The sequence below is a fragment of the Rhinopithecus bieti genome, unplaced genomic scaffold, assembly GCF_001698545.2.
Source record: "Rhinopithecus bieti isolate Rb0 unplaced genomic scaffold, ASM169854v2 scaffold_13400, whole genome shotgun sequence".
Taxonomy (NCBI): Eukaryota; Metazoa; Chordata; class Mammalia; order Primates; family Cercopithecidae; genus Rhinopithecus; species Rhinopithecus bieti.
Genome location: NW_016807991.1, coordinates 1710862 through 1730269, shown reverse-complemented (window position 1 = coordinate 1730269; position 19408 = coordinate 1710862). Strand labels below are relative to the sequence as shown.

Below are 19408 nucleotides of genomic sequence, written 5' to 3'. Positions count from 1 at the left end.
CTTGGTTGTGGGGGACTGTCCTGTCCATTGTAGGACATTTAGCATCTACCCACTAGATGCTAGTAACATCACCCTCCCTCCAGTTGTGACGACCAAAAACATCTCCAGACATCGCCAGGGGTCCCCTGGGAGCTGTAGGCAGGAGGAGTACAGAATCACCCCCTTGAGAACATCTGGTCTCTAGAGAGAGACAAATGCATAGAGATCATTGTAATACACCATGATGGAGATTAGAAGGCACCGATAGGGAGAGGCACCTCAGCCACTCTGTGGTTGACTGGCAGTGTCCAGGAGAAGCCAGTGGGTGGGCATAGGCCACAGGCATCAGGCAGTGGATTGACAGAAGTGAAGGCCCAGGGGAAAGGGTGTGTGGTTTGTGAGGAAACCACAAGTTGTTAAGACCTTCCATGGAATCAGTATTTCCAGAATTTCCACCATGTCTCTGGTTCAGTGACAAAAAGAACTACATGTTCCTTATTGAAAAGTATTTTATCCTGTATGCAATGGGGTGCCATTGAAGGAATTTGAACAGGAAGCGCATGGTTAGAAATCCCTTTAATTAAGTAGATTGGGCTAATGACTGGCAGCTGGGAGGCGGTAAGGGCCTGGCAGATGGAATCTAGATCAGAGATGGGGCAGGGGTGGCCTGCCAGTTTAAGGAATACTTAGTAGGTAAACCCAGCAGGACTAATCTGTTAGTTCAGAAAATATTTATTGAATGCCAACGGTGGACCAAACGCCGTGTTATGCACCAGAGCTGGAACAGACAGCTGGGCTCACAGGACCTGGGGGTGAGTGGGTGGTCAGAGGTGGGAGAAGGGCAGGGAAGAATCCAAGGATGGCACCATTATTTCTGGCTTGGACAACTGTGCAAACAAGACCGCTAACTGTATTAGAAAATTATGGGACAGCTACAAGCTTGCAGAGACCAGAGCTCAGCTTTGGATATTTTAAACTTTTGAGCATGTTGGAGGTCATCAAAATACAGTTGACTTATTCAGGCAAGAAATCAGGGTTAAAGATCTGGAAGGCATTCACCTCCAGGCCATAGCTAAAAGCAGAAAAGAAAAGCAGCTGCATTCTCCAAGGGATGAGGGTGGGAATGAGGAAGATCAGAGCAGAAAGCTGGAAACATCAAACATTTCAGAACCACAGAAGGAAGGCAGGGAAGGAAGGGTGGGAAAAGGAGGAAGATGAGGAGAAGGTGATGGGAACCAGGGTTGGAGAGTCAGGAAGTAAGTGACTGGCATAGTCAGACACCCCAGAGAGGTCCCTCAAGCCTCCCTGGGGCTGGTGATTGGGGAAAGTCTTATGAGCCTTGTCAGAGAACACAGACGGGGTCCCCTTTTCCTATGGGTTTGTAGCTAGATGCTCTACTGGGGCCACAAGGGGCATGGTTGTTCCCACTAACAGATGCTCAAAATGGTTCCCTTCTGAAAATTAACATGGTGCCATGACATTTGTTAAGACCGTCATGGGGAGAAGGTTGGAGAATGCTAGTGGGGAGTGAGACCCATAGGACCAGGTGAAAGGGATGCATGTGGTAGTGCCATTTGGACATCATCACTCCCACCCAACCAGCAATACAAGCTCGACCTCTGCCAGGGGCCTACAGCCCCTACTGCTGTATATAGGATCCTTGGTGTTCCACAGATCCTAGGGAGGCAATATGGTTTGGCTGTGTGTCTCCACTCAAATCTCATCTCGAGTTGTAATCCCCAGGTGTCAAGGGAGGGACCTTGTGGAAAGTGATTGGATCATGGGGGAGGTTTCCACCATGCTGTTCTCACAATAGTGAGTGGATTCTCATGAGAGCTGATAGATGATTTTATAAGTGTTTGGTAGTTTCCTCTGCACTCTCTCTCTCCTGCTGGCTTGTAAGATGGGCCTTGCTTCCCCTTCGCCTTCTGCCATGATTGTAAGTTTCTCACAGCCTCCCCAGCCATGCAGAACTGTGAGTCAATGAAATCTCTTTCCTTTATAAATTACCCAGTCTTAGGCAGTATCTTTATAGCAGTGTGAAAATGGACTAATGCAGGCGGGGACTATCATAAACGGATGCCAGAGAGGAGACAAGAAGCTAGAGCAAAGCATAAAGAAGCTAGCTGCCCCCTTCTTCAGGTAAAGGTTCGACTGGAATGCAAGATGTGGAAGGGTTTTTCCCCCTTCCCTCCACCCTGCCTGTATCCATAGAGAATTTCACTCCACCCCACTTGGGTGGCAGGAATGGGTCCTGTGTTAAGGACATCTCTCCCACTACCGCATTACCAACTCTATGTGTTTTCTATGGCTACCATAACAAATACCACAAACTGGGTGACTCAAGTAACAGAAATATATCATCTCAGTTCTGGAGCACAGAAATCCAAAGTAAAGGTGTCAGCCAAGTAGGTTCCTTCTGGAGGCACTGAGAGAGAACCTGTTCCATGTCTGTCTCTAGCTTTTGGTGTTTGCCAGCAGCCCTTGGTGCTCTTTGACTTGTGGATATATCGCTGCAATCTCTGCCTTCATCTTCCCATGGCTGTCTTCCCTGCATGTCTCTGTGGCTTCACCTGATCTTCTTGTAAGGGCACTAGTCATTGGATTTAAGGCTCATTCTGATCTAGTATGGCCTCATCTTAACAGGAAGAATTACACCTGCAAAGTCTCTATTTCCAAATTAAGGTCCCATTCTGAGGTTCCAAGTGGAAATGAATTTTGGGGAACACTACTCCACCCAGTGCCCTGACCTAATTTGGCTATGGTTTATTAACAAGGCAGCATCTTAGCCTGCCTTGTTTAATAATCATTCCACTCTTCATGCTGACAATGCTACCTCCATTTTCAGGTGAGAAAATTGAGGCACAGAGGTATAAGATGGCCTTTCCAAAGTCTCCCAGCCCCCAGTGGTAGAGGCAGACCCAAGTAAAATCTCCGTTTTCCAGCCTGGTCCTCCCTCAGCCGCCCCCATCCTCGGTACTGACTGTAGGACTTCCCGGTTCCCACTCATGCATGCTTTTCGCTCATTACAAACGAAACCACCTCCCCTCTCCCCAGAATCATCTTTCTTCTGGACAAGGAAATAGTTTCCTCATATGACAGAAAAGAAAGATAAGCCCCTAAAGGAGGTATTTACAGAAGGCTTAGGTAGCCAAAATGGTATAAGAGGGCTCAAGAAAGACAGAAGAGGGGGCAGCAATGAGAAGACCCCGTGAGAGCCCCCAGAAGGAGCTGCAGAAGCTGGGCAGAGCTCAGGGACCTCAAGGATGGCAGAGATGCAGGGGTGAGGCCTGCTCCCCCGGCTCCTTGCACCTGTGTCAGTGCCGTGGTCCAAAGGGTAATGGGTGTATTGATTGGTCCATAAGTTATCTGTGCCTGGGGATGGCCAGGGGACGCTCCTCTCACCCAGAAATAAAAGCTTCGACCATCAGGGGATAAATGCAGTGGGAGCAGATGAGCCATAGAGAGATTGATCTGCTGTACTGGATGGCGACCCTGCAGTGTCAAAGAGTCAACAGACAGCAGGAGATAGATGGAGGAGTAGAAGGCCTCAGTCCCTGGCTTGGGAGAACACAGTGGAGAACAAGGAGCAAGCAGCCCTCCCTGTTCACCTGAGGCTTAGTGAGGCAGTAGGTCGCCTTGGGACGAGAGCTGGAGCCAAGGACTTGACCGGCCCCAACCAAGGACTTGACCAGCCCCAAGTGTGAATTCCTCTGCTGCTCACTCCCAGGTGACCGTGGGCTGATCCTCAGCCTCACTGCGTCACTGCTTCCCCATCTGTTGGAGAAGCGGTAGTGACCTTGAAGGATTTTCATGTGGATTTGGTGCATCACCTGGGACAACCTGGCACATTGCAAGCTCTTCATACACATTGCTTCTTTTTCACTGCACCTGCACAGACTAGGAATGGGGCTGAGGAACCTGGTATGGGAAAAGAAGCCAGGGAGACTTTGGAGATGTACTCAGCAAAGACTGCCTCTTCACTCACCCCTTTCTCTCTGGGAATTTTGAAACATGTGCAGTTCCAGTTCCCCTATAAGTGCTAACTGATGGCTCCACACCTCTTCTCTGGGGTCCAGGCCTGGCTAGCACCTGAACATTCCACCTGGATAACCAGCTGGCCACAACATGCCCGAAACTGGACCTGGCATCTTCTCCCCAAACCAGCTGCGGTGTTTCCATCTCGGTCACCTCGCCCTCACTGCTGATGCTTCCCTCTCCCTCAGACAACCCCCGCCCTCCAATCTAACACAGATCTTGTTGATTCCACCTCCGAAACAGCTCCACAATCCCCATTCTTCTCACCACCCCCATCGTCAGCACCAGAGTCCAAGCGAAAAAGCCACCTCCTCTCCCCTCAGCATCATTTTCTTCTGGACAGGGAACAGTTTCCCCACAGGACGGAGAAGAAAACGAAGTCCACCAAAGGAGGTATTTCTCCCCCGGAGATCGTCTCTGCCCAGGAGTCTTACAACAGCAGCCTCCAAACTAGACTCTCAGCCTGCACTCCTACCTCCTTCCATCCACACTCCTCTGCACTGCCAGGAGGGGTGCAGAAAGCTGCCAGGCTGGCAATGTCATTTCAGGGCCTTCTTATTGGCATTAGGATAAAGCCCTGGAGCCTGGATGTGGCTCACTAATGAGGCCAGTGCAGGTCCCACGCATTCTTCTCCTGTTCCCTCTTCCTTTCCTCTTCTTGCCATTACGACTCCAACCACAAGAGGCCCCCTCCAGTTCTGAGCCAGATGTGAATGGGCCAGGCTGTCTTTCCCTCCAAACTCCCTACCCTGCTGTTCCCTCTGCCTGGCTTCTGTCTGCCATAAGGGTGACCTTTTCGAGAGGTTTCTCCTTTGCATTATGCGTTCCCATTGCCACCTGCACACCATCCACACTCCTTCCCCCACTCTTGCAGTCCCTGCTTAAAGTTCCATTTCTTGGTAGATGCTAAGCTCCATGAACTCAAAGACTACATCATCCTGCTCCCTTCCCCCTGCACAGAGTGATACTCCAATGCCATTGGATTGATCAGTGAGCAAATGACTCGCAGAGTCCCCTTCCTCCCTGGAACTCCCCTGACTGCCCCATCAGTCCTCAGTGGCCCCACTCTTGCCCAAGTGCCTATCCGCCTGGCTCCTGTATCCATAGTGACCCCATGCCCAGTGATGCCTCACACCATTAGTCATCCTTCACAGTGTGAATCCTATCTCTCAGGCCAGCTTGTGAAGGCCTCCAGGCAGGGCCATGTCTGCACCTCTTTGTGTTGCCAGGGCCTGGCCTGTAACTGGTGTTCACTGAGCAGGAAAGGTTGACAAGATGGGTCATGACTTTGAGATCCTCTGTGTTGAGGAATTGAGGGTTCTTCATTGCATATTCATCAAAGATCATTCAGGACCATCCTCAACTTCATCTTTCCTCACACTGCACGTGACTGTCCTCTAAGAAAGGCTGGAGATGGAGACATAAGTGGGTTTGTGGGGCCTTGGGCTGATCCTGCCACCCAAACAAGCCCTCAGGACACACATACACACATACACACATATGCACACACACGCGCACACATACACGTACACACACACACGCTCAAAATCTCCAGTGCCTCCCCACTGCCCACAGATGACATCCAAGCACCTAGATGTAATTTATAAGCCTAGGACTCTGATCCTCACCATTCATTCATTGATTCATTCAAAACCCAGAAGCCAAGCTGAGAGATACATCTGCATTTTCTCCTCTGAAGCAGATATTAATATATTATTCCGACCCCCTTGTCTTCTCCTCAAAGAGGAACCAGATCAAAGAAGTTACCTGACTGGCCCAAGGTCATGCAGGTCCTAATTTGCAAAGCCAGGGCTTGGATCAGAGTTCATCTCACCTAGGCCTGCTCTTGTGGCCCCTGTGCTGGCCGGCCGCATCTCCTCCCACCTTGCAGCCCCCAGCCCCGCACCCTCCAGCCCCATCGTGCTGAAATAGCTAAAGTTCCCAGAAGCCACCGCTCCTCGCACGCATCCTGGCTTTTCACAAATGACACCGTCTGCCTGTGAGTGTTCCCAACTGCCCCGCCTGGCTCGTGCCATTTAGGATGCTCATTGGAGACACCTTCCCCAGGGCCATTACGGCCCTGTAAGCTGTGCCTCCGCGGCAGCCTGATGTATCAAGTGCTTCGCTCTGTCGTGCGCATGTCCCACTGCCAAGTGGCTCATCCGTCTCCCCTGTGAGCCTGGGAGCTCCTTGAGGCAGAGGTTGCCTTCTTGCTCCCTCTGACATCTCCTGGCACATAGTAGGTGCTCAGAAAGCATTTGCTGAATGAATGAATTGACCTTTGAGTGAACGAATGAATGGTTGAAATGCACATTCTGCATTATGGCTAGGAGCCGAGGGTATTTGCATGGGATGGGAGTCAAGGGCACCGAAATCTAGGGGGCAAGGTACGGGCATCCTTCTTGGGTAGGTGGGGATGGGGGAGCCAGTGCAAAAGGGAGGGAATGAGTTCTAGGATGGGGATGGGATCCTGCGAGGCTGTTTGGAGAGAACCCTCTGGTCCCAACATTGATCTGAGAAGAGGCAGAGGAGGTGGTGGTGCAGTGAGGACAGCCGCCTCGCCACCTCCCACAGGCTGCTCAGTGAGCCTCCGGTTCCCATTCTTTCACCAGTTTCCCTCTTCCCTTCTCGTTCATCCTGTTGACAATCTCACATGGGGCTCTTTTGGACCATGTGTTTTATTCCCTGTCACCAGCCAAGGAGCCCTATTATATTAATTTATTGTCCTTTCTGGTAACTTGTCGCCTTCCTGTAAACTCTCCCTTTCCCATGCTGGCTTTGTCCATTGCCAAAGCCTAGCTCCCAGCCTGCTCTCCTGCCCGGTATGCCCCTGGCCTGGCTAGAGTGAGCAAAGATCTCCAGGACCCTCCTGACCTTCGCCCCCTTGAGGGCTGCTTCTGGGGCCCTCCCTCTCCCTGTGTCAGTTCCCCATGAAGAGCCTGTCTTGGGGTCTCACACAGCTGGGGACGAGACCCATGGTTCTCCGGGCTTCTTGCCTCAAAGGCCAGCTCTCGCTTACTCCTTGGTGCCCTGGGGAGGGGTGGGCAGAGACGAGCCTCATCATGCCCTAAAGGGAACGAGGCCCAAAGAAGTAGCCTGGCTGCCCAGGGCCACACAGGCCTAGGAAGGTGGGTCTTGGACAGCCATCCACGGCCTCACCCATGGGATGCATGTGATGATTTGGCCTTTCCCGGGCAATCCCAGGCAGCCCATGTCCATGGGAACAATGTGCTCAGAGGGGAGATGGAACGCTTGCGCCTGCGTGAGTCGTCTGCGTGGTTGAGGAGGGAGCACCCAGTGATGGCTCCATTGCCTTTCCAACCCACTTCATGCATTGCAGTGGAAGGAACGTGGGCTTTGGAGATGGAGAACTTGGCATTCCAATCCCAGAGTCTACACTGACCATGTGTGTAACCTGGGTGATTTCTTCATGTCTTTGAGCATCGGTGTTCTCATCTGTGCAATGGGACAGTCGTGCTATCTGGGCTCAAGGATCACACACAGAGAGCACAGAGGTGCCTGGCCCTCGTGACTGCAGACAGAGGTCCTGGGAAGGAGCCCTGTTCCAGTCATGCTAGAGGGAAGAGGGCACGGTAGGTATGTGACTCTCACATCACTCTGTCTGGATGAGGGTGTCCTGGCAGGAAAAAGGGGAATCCAAGGAGCCCCTCATTCTCTGCCTGAGCCCGAGAACACTAAACATCCCTTTATCCACAGCCAACCAGGGGAAAGGCAAGAGTTTTAGTTCCAGGAAAGAGGGGAGGCAACAGAAAAAGAAGGGTGAATGGCGGAGGAGGGGGGGCCATGTTGGTCTCCTTCCCAGAAAGCGCCAGCCTCTGGGGAAGGGGTTGGAAAGGACCTATCAACACGTAGGGCTATCAGTCACACCGTGTCTCCCGCCAACATGCCAATCCTGCTGCCCGAGGGTCCCTGCTGCACAGAATGTCGTCAGTCACCATTGGCCGAGCTCAGGCCCAACTGCAGAGCAGCTGTCATGACGTGGTTCTGGGGTCAGGGAGGGCAAATGGAGGCCCAAACATGGAGAAGTGGCCAGTAGGAATGAGAAGTGATAGGTCAGCGGGATGCAGGGGCAGGTAAGGGATGATCACAGAGCCTGGAGACGAGAAAATCCCTTTCATTCATTCCCTTGCTCAATGTCCACTGAGCTCCTATTCTGTGGAAGACACCAGGTTAAGGACTGACGGTACAGGAGTGACCAAGATGTACCAGGTCCAGTAAGGCTCTCAGAAGCTTAGGGCTGTCGTGACGGACATGTGAGCATACAAGAGGGGCCTCACTTCTGCTGGGGCAGCGTCTGGGACACCTGCATAGAGAAAGGGGCTCCACGCAGTGCTGGCCTGTTATTTGGGGGGTGCAGGTGAGACGGTGTTTCCATTTGCTGCTATAACAAAGTGCTATAACTGGGTGGCTTCAGACAACAGAAATTTCTTGTCGCACGGTTGTGGAGGCCAGTAGGCTGAAATCAAAGTGCCAGCAGGGCCATGCTCCCTCTGCAGTCTGTAAGGGAAGTCCCATCCTTGCCTCTTCTGGTTTCCGGGGCTGCTAGCCGTGCTGGCGTTCCCGTGCTGGCAGCTACATTGCTCCCATCTTCACCTGTCTTCACGTGGCCATCTTCTCCTGTGTGTCTGTTTCATCAGTCATGTGGGATTACAGGCCCCTCTCATGACCTCATCTTAACTTGATTACGTCTGCAAAAACCACTTCTACAATAAATAAGACCACAATCATGGGTATCCAGGGTTAGGACTTCAACAAATTCAGCCCTGAATATGGGGTAGAGCAGATATCCATGAAGAGCATTCAGCAGCACCAGCCCTTCCCCCATCAAGAAGGGAAGCCTGGTCTCTCTCGGGGAAAAGAGGCTCTCCTGGCATAACCAGACATCCTCAAAATGGCCCAATTGCAGAGCCTAGACTTGGAAGGGGACAGTGGATGACTTTGAAACCTTCATGCCCATTTAACAGATGGAAAAAATGAGGCCAAGAGCTATCAAGTAAGACAGAGTGACGTGGTATCCGAAAATCTAGCTCTGATCCTCCCTTGGTCTCTTCTACGTCAGTGTTCCCATCTGCCAGAAAGAGAGTTTAGGCTAGATGAGCTCCACCATGCTTCCCACTAGAGAAGCTAAGAAGCTGGGGCAGCCATAGCTGGGACAGGGCCTGGCCTCCAGCCCAGGGCTTTCCCCGATGTCCAGCTTCAGCTGCCTCTTCCCCCTCATCCCACCTGCAAGAGGAGCTGGGGACCAGAGACAGAGACACAAACTCCATTTGAATGTGAACCTGGGCACCACGGAGATGCTTAGGGTGAGCCCAGCCTGCTCTCTCATTAGTGTGAATTTCCTTGTGTTTCTGTCTCTCTCCTCTTGTTTCTGTCTCTCTGCTCTTCCCTAGTATCAGCTGCTGGCCCCAGGTTCCTCCAGAGAGGAGTGGGGATGGGTGGGGTGGTGCTGATTAGATCTGGGGACATGACATTGAGCAAGAGAAGCAAGGGGAGCTGCTGACCTCCCTGGGTGGATAACCATCAGGAGATGGTAGCGGAGTCCAGATACCATCACCTTCTCCTGCAGATGTCGGTTTAGCAACCTTTCCTGTACCACAGATGGGCTATGCGTTTTCAAAGCAGAAGAGCAGAGGCGGCAGAGAACCCCGGCTGGTTCCCAGGCAAGGATAATGAATACAGTCCCCTGGAATGTGGGGGCCTGCCTCCTGTCCCTCCCCACCACCAACAGCCCCCCTTCAGCAGACTCCTCTGTTTCCCCAAGCAGGCGGCCAGGCTATTGTCTGGCAATGCCACCTGCCACCAGCACACGAGCAAAGGCAGCCAGGCCAGGATGAGGTGGGCAGCAGAGGTGGCTGCAGCCTGGGGCATGGGTCGGCACAGCGTCACTCCTCCCTGCCTTTGGGGCAGCCCATCCACCCACCCTGGAACTCCGCCAGAGCTAAGCCCTGCCTTCTCTCTCTGGGGCGCTCAGAGTTGCACACTCTGGGTTGGTCTTTGATGACACTGGGCTTGTGGAAGGAGCAAGAAAATGAACCTTCCATTATGTAACCTTGGGAGTCACTCAACTCTTCAAGCCTCAGTGCCCTCCGCTGTAAAGTGAGGCCGTGAATAGTTCTGAGTGCACAGCATTGCTGTGTGGTGCAAATAAGAAAATACACTGGACACATCAGCACGAGGCCTGGCACCTGCCTGGTTCCTGTGATCTCTGTATGCCAAGCCGTCAGCCAGGCATGGTGTCCCCTGGGTTTTTCTCCAGTTCTATGGCATTGAATCCTAACAAAACCCAGCAAGGGAGGTGTCACAGGACTCCCTGGTACACACCAGGAGACTGTGGCTCAGAAAACAGGTGTTGACTCTGTCTCGAGCAGTCTGTAAATGCGGAGGTGGGGCTCACCCCTGCCCCCCGCGACTCCCATCCACTAGCAAAGCCAAGGCCTCTGTCATTGCAAATGGCCTGCAAACTTGAGAGTGATTGGAAATGCATCCCCACCCTCCAGAACCCAGAGGAGACCCAGCGCCTGAGCCCACACATGTGAGAAGCTCCTGAGTACAGGCAGGGCAAGGGCGGGAGGCAGGAAGGCAGGAGCCAGATGATGGCTTAGCACAGGAAGGAGCACAGCACCTGGAGTTGCTTTATAGTCTTCTTCCCAAGGACTGCACGGGGCTGGCAGGGACAGGAGGGGAAGTAGGAGGGCACGCACCACCTGGCATCCATTGAATGTTTTTAAATTTTTTTTGCTGAAGGTAAGATTTGCATGACATGAAATTAGCCATTTTAAGACTGGACTCATGCCTTAATCCCAGCACTTTGGGAGGCCGAGATGGGTAGATTACTTGAGTCTAAGAGTTCAAGACCAGCCTGGGCAATATGTTGAAACCTCATCTTTACTAAAAATACAAAAAATTAGCTGAGCGTGGTGGCACGCACCTGTGGTTCCAGCTACTCGGGAGGCTGAAGTGGGAGGATCACTTGAGCCTGGGAGGGCAAGGCTACAGTGAGCTATTCAGTGGCACTTACTACATTCACAATGATGTACAACCACCACTGAGTTCCAGAACAGTCTCATCACCTCAGAAGGAAACCTGTGCCCGCTAACAGTCACTCCCCATTCCCCTTTCTCCCAACCACCTGCCAGTCACCAATCTGAGCCCTGTCTCTATGGATCTGCCTACTCTGGATATCTCATATAAATGGCATCATACAATAGTTGACCTCTTATTGAGCTTGATGGCAAGAGGGGGAAGGAGCTGCGGCTGGAGCCCCTCCAGGCCCTGCCTGAAGCTCCTGTCTCTGGGGAAGTTTCTAGATGCTCAGAGGGAGCCGCCCAGTCTGCCCTAGACTTTTGTGGACCTCCCTTCACAGGGCTCCACTGTGTAGTGGACTGGACGCTGGTGGTCCTGAGCTTTGGTCTCAGCTCAACAGCTGATGCAGAGTCCCCAGGGGAGCTGCTGCACCTCTCTGGGCCCTGGGGGTCTCATCTGTGAAGTGAGAGGTTGAACTTGTGGGTCTCTGTTGCTGCTTTTGTGTCCCCCACCACACCAATAAGTTCTGAGGAGAGACGGGACTGCGTGTGGTAGAGACAAAGGGCCACTGCTGATCAGAAGGGAGGGGGTCCAGAAGCTCCTTCTAAAATGGAAAGAAAGAGAGTGACAGTGGCCTTAACCTTGGCCCAGCAGGGGGCAGAGGGCCACCAGACCTCATGGGTTCTCTGCCAACCATGAGAGCCAGTAAAAGGGATAAGGAAGGTGACCAGGACAGGAGCACAGCCCAGCATCCAGGGGTGGACGAGGGCCTGCTTCCCTCCCGATCGGGTGTAGCCCCAGGTGGGCCCAGAGCCAGGGCATCCCGGTGGACGAAGGGCCCTGGCTTCCCTCCGATCGGGGTGTAGGCCCCCAAGGGTGGTGGGGACAACCCAGGGGTGGCCGTGGGCCCCGGGGAGTGACTGGGGAGGAGGCCACATGTGTGTGGTGTGTGCCAGCTGGCAGGCATGTGCAGGCTTCTGTGTATAATCTGGCTTGTAAATTGCTCGGGGACTGTAACTGCGGAAAGGGCCACAGAGCCGCGTGGTGTTATTATTTATGATAACACGCAGAGGTGCCTGCCAGGGACTAGAATGGGCTGAGCACTGCGCGCAGGATGGACGGCAAATTGAACTCCAATTTTCTGCTCGGCAGTCTTTGTTACACGCCACAAAGCGCCGGTACACCGGGGTCACCAGCCTGATGAATGTGTGTTCTTCTTCAGCGGGGGCTCCGCCTCTCAGCCTCCGTGCGGAGAGCGACTCACGCTTTGTGTTTCCTTCCCTGCGGGGCCCAGCTTTGGAATCCGTTCCTGGGCTCCAAACACAGCCTGGACGGAGGGGAGGTCAGAGGCCTTGCATGGAGGCAGGCAGCTATGGGTTCAAAACCCAGCTTGGCCACTGACACACGTGTGACTGGGTACCTCTCTCCTCTGAGCTTCAGATGAGAGAAATAAAAGGGAAGTCCTCACAGCACTCCCCTAAGGAAGCTGGGAGGATTAAATGGGTAAACATGAGGAGCTCAGTGTGGAGTAGGCCTTTAAAAAATACCCACCTTTCTTTCTTGTCCCTGGGCTGAGCAGCCTTGACCTGAAGCCAGGAAATTGAGGAGAAGCCCCTGAAATTGGACAGAAAGGCCCCATCTGGGGGTGGTGAGGTCAATCCCCTAAGGACACTCGCTGTCCAGCTCAGCTCTCTTCATTCAATATTGGGAAACCAAGGCCGGTGTTAAGTCAGAGCCACCACCCCTAACTCCCATCTTCCCCCCACTTCCATCTCTCCCTCCTTTTAGATGATGGCTCTTCTCCAAGGGTGGGCAAGAGGAGGAACAGTGGCTGCCCCTGGGAAGCATGCCAGCCAGAGCTCTGGGGTGCTGGTCCCTTCCTCACGGCACAGCCTTCTGTGCCCTGCATCTGGTAGCATCATCACTGACCAAGGAGGTAGACATTGGAGACCCCCAGGCTGTGGGTTCTTGGAAACGTCCCTGGTCCTATAAGTCCTTGCTCTGGGCTCCTGCAGACCTGTGGGAAGCCAGGGTCTCTCTGTCACCAGAGTCCACAGGCTTAGGGGATGGGCAGAAGAGTGGTACCTGCATGGTGGAGAAAGTCACCTGTGAGAAGAGTGACAGAGGTGAGGCAGAGCCAAGTCTCATGAAGCAACCCAGGCCGGCCAGGCCATTGATCAATTTCTAGGAGGTCTCAAGTCTCAGCTGTAAAAATGGAGAATTGCTCCAAGCATTCTGTCCTGCCTCGGGGTCACTGAGGGGAAGAGGATTGTGGTCCACGTAGCACCATCGGGCTTGGGAGGAATTCCAGGAGTTTGTGAACATTTTATTATCACCGCTTTTATAGTTCAAATGAATCTGAATGCACTAAAATGATAATAGAACCATGAGGCCAAAACATTCTAAGCAATGGTATAAGTTTAATCTCTGAACCCTCCAAGGGAAATGTAAGAAAGAGCTCCCTTCCCCTCTGTTAATTGCAAAATAAACCTATTGGAAATGAAAACCGTCTTTTTTTCCATGCAAGCTTGGAGGTGCTTTGGCTCTGTTTACCTGTGTGGTTCAAACAGGAGGCCCCGGCTATGAGATGGGCTTGCAGAGGCTACACCAAGCCAAGATGAGAAATAATAACAGCCTCCTTTTCAAGGGCTCTTTCTCTGTACCAGGCACTGGTCGAAGCCCTTACCCCTTTCCATAGGCCTGTGAGGTAGGCACTGCTATCCCTGTTTTTCAGGAGAGGTGCAGCAGAATTACAGAGTGATGCCCAGGGACACACAGCTTGTGGGTGGCAGAGTCCACTGGGTTTGAACCTAGGTGGTCCCATTCCAGGGCCCATTAAGGTCATCCCCCAGAGAGCTACTCTGCTCTTATAATGTCAGGGTTGGAAGGGAACTTTGTGATCTCCAGTCTGGTCTGCTCCCAAGAAGGGAGGGAACCTGCTGGTCCACAGCAAGTTCACTTGCCTACTTTATCATGGATCTGGGCTCTTCTGTATGCCAGGCCGTTGCCAGGCTCTGGGACTAGGGAGATGAGGGAGCCCCAGTGTGCCCAGCAGTGGGGGACGTAGCATGGGAATCACCAAGCATGCTGGGAGGGAGGCGATCTCAGGAGTCCGAGGAGGACATCTGGAGAAGCATTACAGCTTTGAAGGGGTGCTGGACAGGAACTAACATGGATTGAACACCGACGTTTTCCTGGTAAAGAAGGAAAGAAAGGGCTCTCCAGGGAAGACAGCGGCACTAGCAAAGGCCCTGGGGCAAGGCGCACGTGGTGTGTCTGGGAAGGACCAGCTACATCCAGCAAGGCAGGGCTCGGGCTCCCTTCAGGTTCTCTGCCAGGCTGCCTTCTGTGGAATGATGGACAAAGCTTCCTGTAGGCATCATGTGAGTTTCCTGGGGCTGCCATGACAAAGTACTATAAGCTGGGTGGCTTTAAACAACAGAAATCTATTCTCTCACAGTTCTGGAGGCCAGAAGTCTGAAATCAAGGTGACAGGAGTATGCTCCTTCTGCAGGCTCAATGGGAGGCTCCGTCCTGCCCCCATTCTAGGCCTACCTGGTGGCTCCCGGCAGTCCTTGGCCTTCCCTGGCTGGTAGATGTATCGCTTCAGTCCCTGCCTCTGTCTTTACTTGGCTCCCGTCTTCTCCTTGTGAGTCTCTGTCCCTAGGTTTCTTCTCCTCCTACAAAGATACCAGTCACGAAAGGCCCATCCTACTCCAGCGTGACCTCATCTTCACAAACTACATCTCCAAAGACTCGATTTCCAAATCAGGTCACATTCTGAGGTTCTGGGAAGGACATGAATTTGGGGGAGACATATTCAACCCAATACAGGCATCACCTAATCTTTTCCCGGAGATGACTTTATGAACATCCCTTGGCTTCCATGCTGGGTCTTATTGTCATTCATTCGCCACATATTTCCCAAGCATATTCTTTGTCCCAGGCTCTGTGCCCAGTGCCAGGGCTATAGAAAAATAGGAGGCATGGGCCCAGCTCTCCTAGCATCTGTGTGACGTGTTCTGCTTTTCTCTGTGACTTTTTTGGCTGAACGTACCATGGGCTGAGCTCAAGGAGGGCTCAGTGGCAGGCCCAGGGCACACAACCCTCCTTCCCCAGGCTGGTCCCGCCATCCCACTTACGATTCCCTGAGGCCATGTCAAGGCTCAGTTGTACTAGCTGCCCTGGTGGCCAGTGCCCCCCTAATCAGATTAGATGTGTATTCAAACAAATTGATGATCCGTTCCATTAGATGCTTTTCGAACACGCTTCTCTGAGCAAGAAATCCATTTGGGAACAGCTGCGGAGGCCGCGGCGTAATTGATGATTGCACCGTCCCAGGACCCCGACGTCAGAAGGTGCCTGGCTCCTGAAGGTCACTGGCGAGGATTAGACGAAGGAGGGCGAGAGTCTTCTTTCCTGGCTAATGAAGCACTTGGCATGCAGGCGGCACCGGGGCCAGAGCTGGGCCAGGCATCTGCTAGGAGACAGGGAGGGGCATAAATTAGCATCTCATTTGTGGGAGAAGGGAGGAGGAGGGAATCCAAGGGAAGGGGGCTAGGGTGCTGTGGGGCCCTGGCTGGGGAGGCAGGAGCAGGAGGCCTTGCCAGGCATGGGGCTGGGAGAGGGAAGGGAGCCCTGGGCCCTGCAGCCTTTATAGGCAGCTAGAGAGTCCCTGCCCCGCCTGCTGCGGTGTATGACGTGCAGACATTTATTCTGGAGGGCAGGGGCTGAACAGGACCACAGCAGCCTCCTCCTGGGCCCTCAGCACTCTGTCCAGTACCGTCTCCTACCTGGGTTTGACCAACACTGTGGGACCAGTCCATGTAGGCGTTTACAATCCCTCCCCAGGCTCCAGCTGTCTCTACCAGTCCTGACCCTGCTCAAAACCTTATGAGCCATCCCAGGCAAGACCCAATTTTTCAGCCAGCTTGGAATGGCCTTGAGGGGACTGAATTTGGAAGCCTCAGATGTAAGACCTTCAGGAGACTGTGGGCTGCTTAGAGGGGATGGTTCTGAGAAGAAGGAAACAGCTGGGATGATCGTAACAGCCCTGCCCCTCTTTCCCCATCTCCTTCCTATGTGGCCACCCCCAACGGTTTGTGTGGCAGAAAGGGGCACCCCTGAGGCTTTAAGCACTGTAGCTCCAACCTCACACACATTAGCTCATTTGATCCTCCTGCAACCTCTGAGGCAGGGGTTTCCGTCTGTTTCACTGATGCGACAGGTAAGGCCCAGGAGGTGAATCTGTATGAGGTCAAACTTTAGTTAGCATGGAAATGGGATGTAAACCCAATTTATCTTCTCCCACTGGGATCTTCAAGCCAGATTCTTGAAAAGGTGGTTCCTTGGGAGCAGGGCTGCGGGGTGGGTTCCCCCAGCTTAGCCCCTTCTTCCCAAGAAGCCTCCAAGGCTCTGGCCTCTGCCTTATTTTACTTGGCTCCCACGCCTGCCTGCATTCGTCTTCTGTGCTATTTGACCTCCATTTCCAGACTTCTCTCCCTGCACTTTCTTAGCTCATCCACCTGAAACCCTCACCCCCTGGGCAGACCAGTCTCTCCTGGGACATTCTGCCACCTTATCCTTCTAGCTAATTTCCAGGACTCATTCCCAGCTGGGCCGCCTGTCTCGCCCTCACCCCAGGATCTGGCTCTGGGGCTGGGACATTGCAGGCTGAAGTAGGAATGCTGCATGGCCTCTGCTTGTGGAATGGAAACCAGTTCCCTGAGAGAGGCCACTAACCTCCTTGAATGTTCCCCGTCCCTCTCACCACCCCTGGTGCTACAGATTGGGGTATGAAGGGTGAGACAGCTTTGGGAAGTCTTATGCTAATGGTAGCAAGATCCAGAGCTCTGGAACCTGCCAGATCTGGGTTTATGTCAATGTGGCAGAGTCCAATTACAGAACCTTTCTGAGTGTCGATTTTCTCCTATGTAAAATGGAGACAGTGATAGTGGTTTCCTTGAGATGAACTCAGGCCTCTTAACTGAGATGATGGACATAAAGTGCTTCATGGATAGAAAGTTCCATGGCTAGTATGGAATAAAGGCAGCAGCAAGACTAGAAGTTTGGAGAAAAGTGAGGTTTGGTGAGAGCAGCCCACCCTGAGCCCCTGCTCCCTCTGACCCAGGGTTCATCCTGCTCAGGTCTGTGGCCCGTCAAGGGTAAAGACCACAGGTTTCTACCCCTGGCACCCATTAGGAGGCCGTGGTAATCAATCCAGGACATGGCGGTGGGGCCAAGACTAGGAGATGGTGGTGGAAAAGTTTGCAAGTGTAGAAATCCCAGCTCCCACCCTGTTCCCAAGCATTCCAGGGAAGCTCATGATGACTGAGCCCTTATTCCATGCCTGAGAAGAAGCTGCAAAAAGAGAGAGGTTTCTGCATGTTTCAGAGCTGGGAAGGGAGTTTGTCCAGGCTTGGTACTCCCTGCAGCTTGTTCTGGAGGGCAGATGGACATCACTTGGCCAATGAGGTGGCTGGTAGAAGCCATCACCCGCTTCCTCCACCCACCGACCCATTCCCAGCAGAATGGCTCCATGGGAGGTGCGGTTCCCAGGGCTGGGCTGGCTGGGAAGTCAAATCTCCCCAACAGTGAGATGGACACAGCCTGGGGACTCCAGAGAAAGATGACATTATTTTGCAGAGGAGGGGAAAAGTTGAAGTTGAGATTGTCTTCTGTATGGGGCCATTTAGCCTGGAGCCTAGGGAGGACAATGGGGGTATTTAGTGCGAATATCAAGGGAAGATGGCAATCAGCGACCCTTGACCTGTTATGGGAAATTACAAGGAAGCCCCAGGCTGAGGCCTCTTGCTGGCCTCTGAAGGCCAGCTCTCCATTTAAGCATCTCAGGCTCTGCTGGTCCGGGACCCCTGAGCCATGTGACATGCCTACATGACACACAGAGGGTCTGTCCTCTTCCCTGTCATCAATGGGATCACCCTGTGAACGGCTCACCCTGCACACTTACATACATGTATGCACATATATACATATATCTGATCATAGATAAGTAATTCATACCCGTGGTCTGCAATATAAATGTTACACAAAGGTATAGAGTGAAAAGTTAGTCCCCCAACCCAAGTCCCTGGGCACCCAGATCTCCCTCAAGTGTCTCTGGGATCCATTTTTCATGGAGCCACTAGAAAAGCCTGTGCCAATACAAACAAATTGATTTTTATACTTGAAGAAGAAAAGCTTCTATGTAAACGGTAGCAGATTATCCACCCTATTCCATGCCTGAGCTTATCCGCCCTATTCTTGTTTTTATCATTTACCAGTAGTTCTCAAAGATCGCTCAGACGCTGTCTGCTGCACAGAATTCTGTTGTTTGGAGGGACAATCGTTTCTTTAACCAGTGCCCTCTTGATAGGCATTCAGGCCATTTCCAAGCTTTTGCTGTTACAAACCAAGAGACTCTGAAGTGCTGTCATTTCACACATGCACAAGTGAGTCTGCGGAGGGTGAATTCCTTGAAGAGTTGGCGAATTGGAGGATGTGTGCATTTTTAGCTTTGATAGCATTGCCAAATTGCTCTCCGTAGAGGGCGTACCAAGCTACAGTCCCGCAAAGCTGTCTGCGAGGGTGCCTGTTGCTCTACAAATTCACCAGCCCAGAATATCACACTTTTACATCTTGGCCAATGTGATAGGGGGAAAAATGGTATCTTATTGAATTTTAGTTTTCCTTTCTCTTATCACGAGGCTGAGCATCTTTCTGTGAGTTCCAGGGGCATTTGTAATTCTTTTCTGCGAACTTCATATCCTTTGCCCATTTTTCTATTGGTTTGTTAATCTTTTTCTTGTTGATTTGTGGGAACATTTCTATATCAGGAAAATTAGCTCTTTGCCCATGATAAGAGTTGCAAATATCTTTCCCCAGTTTGTCATTTGTCGCTTCTTTTTGTTTATGAGGTTTTTTCTTTTTCCAGGCAGAATTTCTGTGTAGTTGAAGGTATCAATCTGTTTTATGACCTTTTGGAGCTTGCATAGTACTTAGAAAGTACTTGGCGAGTACTTTGCTTTGCCAAGACTGTATATTTTTAAATCTCTGATTTTTTTTCTAGGTCTTTTAGAATTTCATTTTTTATGTTTAAAACATTGATCCTTCTAGCATTTATTTTGAGGTAAAAGTGCCAGAAAGAGATTTAACTTTATTTTTTTATCCCCAAATGGTTCCCTAGCTGTTTCAAAACCATTTATTGAATAATTGGTCTATTAGCCACTGATTTGAAATTCTACTTTCATCATACATTAAATTTTCTCATATGTATTTGGGTCTATTTCTAGACTCCTGGACAATTTCTTTATCAGTCTATTTTATAAGAAGGCACTGTTTTAATTAT

At 51.9% G+C, this 19408-nt stretch overlaps 1 protein-coding gene and 1 long non-coding RNA gene across 4 annotated transcripts in view; one reads left to right on the top strand and one right to left on the bottom strand.

The window, feature by feature from the left end:
• SDK2 (sidekick cell adhesion molecule 2) overlaps positions 1 to 19408 on the top strand; it is a 330648-nt gene that overhangs the window by 118280 nt on the left and 192960 nt on the right. The window lies entirely within an intron of this gene.
• On the bottom strand, positions 13367 to 18449 carry LOC108537429 (uncharacterized). The gene is made up of 2 exons (XR_001887808.1): positions 18342 to 18449; positions 13367 to 15541 (listed from the first exon to the last, which is right to left on the bottom strand). It is a non-coding gene; the product is annotated as an uncharacterized LOC108537429 (long non-coding RNA).